Here is a 5,303-nt window from a genome sequence, read left to right on the forward strand (position 1 = left end):
GCGACAGGGATTCGAAAACGCGACCCTCAGATGATGAGTCGAACGCCTTAACCCACCTGGCCATGCCGGGCCTGTGACGGATCAGTTATCTTATGTAAAGTAAACTAAACCAAAACGAGGACTTTTTTTTCTTTGTATTACAAAATATCTTAAGTAATCCACGATTAGTTAGAACGTGTCCGCGTCTTTTGGTATTGATATTTGATGTAACAACATTAAAATAATAATTCACACAAAGGTAAAACGATGTGTGTTTGTTTTATCGAAACAACAAATGCATGAGAATCACTGGAGAATTTGTAGCCCAAATAATGTTCTTAAAATATTATACAGTTGATATAAGGTTGGCTGTTGTTAAGCCTAAAGCTACACAATGGGATATCTGTTGTCTTCCCTCCATGGTACCTAAAACCGATTTTTTAGTGTCGTAAGCTCACAGACTTACTGCTGAGAGCCACTGGGGCACTTTGATTTAAATATGTCTACCGTGTGAACAATGTTTGATACTCTTATAATTTTGTTCATTTGTATGACCACTTTGAGAACAACGACAGAGATCTAAAAAGATCAAAAATCATTGTTTATTTCTTGTTCATTTTATGTTACTTGTTTAGCCCTAGTTTCACAGAATGGTGACTCATACATTTCTGGAATCTTCTGTCAACACCCGATGGATCAGCAGCAAACGAATTTATAAACCTGTTGCCTGCCAAGTATTTCAGCTGCTACGGCAACTCCGATCCAAGTTCAAAATACAACTATAATGCTTCTTTATTTTGTAACCTTTTTCATGACGTCATTTTGGATCAAAAGTGAAACAATATGCAAGTAGATCAAATGCATGTATGGTGCTGACATCTAGCTTTAGGGTTAGGTATTATTGAGAATAAATTAGCTCGACCGTGGCATCGTGTTACCGATCGGCATGGACGAGTTATCTCGTCTACGGCACTGAACAGGTTAAGTTCTATAGTTCGATCCGCTGCGGAGAACGGAATGTAGATAGGCTATTGTGAAGCCGTGTGTTAGGCACACGTCCAGGTAATATTTAATTTGTAGCCACGAAACTCGTCGGCTTTCGTCAAATTATAAACTATATTCCATTTCTATATATATGCTCATATTACACACGTGCGTTCATTCGAAGCAGATAAAATCTCCGTAGGCATGGCCAGGTGGTTAAGGCGCGCGACTCGTAATCCGAGGGGTTCGGGTTCAAATCCTCTTCAGCTGTAGGAGCGTTATAATGTGCGGTCACTCCCACTATTCATTGGTAAAAGAGTAGCCCTAGGCCTGGCGGTGGGTTGTGATGACTATCTGCCTTCCCTCTAGTCTTACACTCCTAGCTGAGGGACGGCTAGTGTAGATAGTCCTTGTAGCTTTGCGCAAGTTTAAAAAAAAACCAAAAAAACACTGTAGTGTGCTGGTTTGAGCAAATTATGCAGGATTCTCTGTGTACATCGTCCAGAGTAAAGTAATTTTATAATACAGCAACGCTGAGGAAGGGCTGAACTATTACTGGTTTGAGATTAGACTTATGATCTATATACAATACTGATCATCGCATGTTGTAATCTGATGTCATGACAGGAGAAGGGCCTTAATTTTTCATTAATGTCTAAACCAGAACCTGCATTCATATTCTGTACCACATTTTTTTTTTGGTCCAAGTCAGTTTACAGCTGTTGCAGTTGAAAGTGTTTGACAATACCTTACGGATGTTGTTGTTGTTGTTTTGAATTAAGCACAAAGCTACACAATTGGCTATTTGTGCTCTCCCCACTACGGGTATCGATACCCGGTTTTTAGCTTTGTAAGTCCAGAGACATACCGCTGAGTCACTAGGGGGGGGGCCTTACGGATGCGAGGAAACGAATAACGTTTATAAACAGTTCAAGTATGAACATGTTATTGTAATACTCAGTTCTCGTCTGTCCTGAAAATGCTCGTGCGCTTTATTTCAATGGGTGTAAATAACAGCAGATGTAAACATACATTAGTACACATTTTGTACAGCAAAAGTTTTAAAATTTAAAACTTTAAAAGTTTTTTATCAAAGTTTTAAAACGGTCAAACGACGCTTGATCGCAGTACAATATTATAAACCGGGTCGGATACCCGTGGGGGGCAGAGCACAGATTGTGTAGTGTAGCTTTATACTTTACTACAAACAAACAACGTTATAATTTTTTTATTTATTGTGTATGTATGTGTTTTCATAGCAAAGCCACATTGGGCTGTGTGCTGAGTTCACCGAGGGAATCCAACCCCTGATTTTAGCGTTGTAATTCGAATAGTTACCGCTGTACCAGCGGAAGACTTTATTGATAATGTGGTAAGATTTTGCCATAACTAAACTAAATAAAAAAAACGTGCACAAATTACAGCATTAATGTATTTCTGATGAATATAGGCCGCACATAATAAAGGCTTAATTAATATTAGGCCTAAGACAAGTAGACATGAAAGATTTCGGAGTCTGCGGTTAGTATTTTTTGGTGTTATTCTAGAAACTCTGTACTTAAAAAAGTACTACTACAATAAAGGTATTAATTTGACCACAAACGTTTTACAGGTCTCTACTAGTCATACAATAATGTCTGGTGTCTAAGCTATTACAAATACTAATCAATTGTCAGGGCTCTACAGTGTAGCGTATTCTTGTGTCTATTGAAAATCGTGAACCTTTGTGCCCTGTATATAAAGATGTAATACTGCAACAAAAATAATAATAATATACAAATATTTTGCAGGTCGCTATCAGAATGAAAGATATTACTTTGTTTCCCACGTCAACAAAAAGTTATTGTTGTTTGTTTTGTTTTTTTAAATTTGGTAAACATTTCAAGTTCTGATAAGAAATGCAAAAGGCAAAATATGAGACAAATTGTTAACAAGTTTATTCCGGGTAGTTCTGTATGACATGTGTGAAACTTTGCACATTCACTGCTGAACATCCAAAGTCTGCAAAGGCGAAGTCCACGCTCACTAGGTGAAGTTTAACGTCACTCAATTTCAATAACGAGTATGGCCTCCCGTGAGCATCAATAACTGCTTGGCATCTCCTGCCCATGGAAGCGATGAGATGACGAATCACATCCTGTGGAATGGCTGTCCACTCAGTCTGCAAAGCTGCTGCAAGCTGAGATAGAGTCTGCAGTTGAGGTTGTCGCCGTCGCAGACGTCGGTCCAACTCGTCCCAAAGATGTTCGATGGGGTTTAAATCTGGTGATCTGGAGGGCCAGGGAAGAAAGTTGATGTTGTGGTGTCTCAAGAAGACAGTGGTGAGTCGGGCTGTGTGAGGACGGGCGTTGTCATGTTGAAAAACGTCGTTGACGTTCACCATGATGGGTTGCACATGGGGCCTAAGAATCTCGTCGACATATCGTTGAGCCGTAAGATTTCCTCGAATGTGCAAAAGGTCTGTTCTGGCATTGTAGGCGATGGCAGCCCACATCATGACGCTGCCACCACCAAATCTGCCAACATCCTGCACACAGTTTGCTGCAAACGTTCACCTCGGCGACGGTAAACACGTGTCCTTCCATCCTGCATACGAAGCATAAAACGTGATTCATCGCTGAACCAAACATGCCTCCATCGTCGATGAGGCCATACCGATGTGCCCGAGTCCACTGCAGCCGTACTTGACGATGTTGCTGGGTGAGGATGACGCCTCTGACTGGACGTCGAGGTCGGATTCCTGCATCTCATAGACGGTTGCGTACGGTCTGATCGGAAATCCTACGCAGCCCTGGTATGGTTGAGGCAGTAGGCGTCGCAGTGGTGGTCCTGTCCCGAAGGTGACGTAACCGAATGTTGCAATATTGTGCGTGCGTGGTCACACGAGGTCTGCCAGATCGTGGACGGTCACGAGTTGATCCATGTTGTTGGTAACGATTCCATAGCCTTGTGATGGTGCTTGGGTGGACATTCACAGCTCTGGCAACATCTGATCGAGATTTGTCTGCTTTCAACCGACCAATGGCGTTGTTGCGTTGTGCTTCAGTCAGTCTTGGCGTAACTGTATTGCGTGTCGGTGGTTTAACACTGAGCTATGGAAACCGAGAACCCGTCACTTTTATAGGGAATTTGCACATGTTGCACTTGCAGAATATGCAGATCTCTCAAACGAATTTATTGGACACGCATGCGTTTTGGCGAAAAATCCGATGTTTTCCTCCGTTTTCAAAGTGCACAACTTTTATTGTCATTTTGGTCTGACAATCAGTGCCTTAACACGTGTAACATCACATACTCTGAGCTTTTAATGTTATTACATATATTTATCTTTAAAATAACAAAAATATCTCTTTTCCGTTTCTTGTTTTGAAGAGTATATTTTGATATGATATATATAATGGTAATATCCTACGTGGACAAAACATTAGTTTAATAGGAAGGAAGAGTGGTGTGCTTTAGACCCGATAGCCTTACAATGTAGCCTTTTGCAATAGAAACTGGTTTGGTTTGAACTTCGCGCAAAGCTGCTCGAGGGCTATCTGCGCTAGCTGTCCCTAATTTAGCAGTGTAAGACAAGAGGGAAGGCAGCTAGTCATCACCCCGTCACCAACTCTTGGTTTACTCTTTTACCTTCAAATAGTGGGAGTGACCGTCACATTGTAACGCCCCCACAGCTGAAAGGGCGAGCATGTTTGGTGTGACGGGGATTCGAACCCGCGACCCGAAGATTACGAGTCGAGTGCCTTAACCACCTGGCCATGCCGGGCCTAGAAAGTGCGTTGCTGAATGATTAATACGTGGTTATTCGACAGAGCACGACCGGACGAAGCGACACGTACTGTAACGACGTGGTGTTGTTCTTAAATCGTTTTAATATAATGTGCTCAAACTCTGTTTTAGGTAAAAAGCGTAGCACGCTGAATACTTTTCAACATACCAGTGACAAATACTGAAATAAGACAATTATTTTCCACCTGCTTGTAACTCATGTTGTTTGTTTGTTTTTCTTATTGACGCCTTGACGATGACGAAGAAAACATTGTTAATACAGAAATTACCAATGGAGATTTCTGACAAAAGTGTTGGTGTTTTACTTAAATCATTCTGTCACTTTATTGGTGTTTAAAACTAAAAAAACAACAACATGCAAACAAAACCTATGTTTGAAAATTTATTGAACACAATGCAACAATCAAGAACCCTATATTGCGTTTTATGTTTAATTCATCACATAAAATGATTGCGTATCTTTGTGCTAAACAACAATCTATTCGCTGCGGTGGACAGAGCGGTTATAGCCCATTGGTATAGTACTGCGTTAAAAAAAAGCCAACAGGTAA

Source organism: Tachypleus tridentatus, chromosome 2 (assembly GCF_004210375.1).
Source record: "Tachypleus tridentatus isolate NWPU-2018 chromosome 2, ASM421037v1, whole genome shotgun sequence".
Classification (NCBI taxonomy): Eukaryota; Metazoa; Arthropoda; class Merostomata; order Xiphosura; family Limulidae; genus Tachypleus; species Tachypleus tridentatus.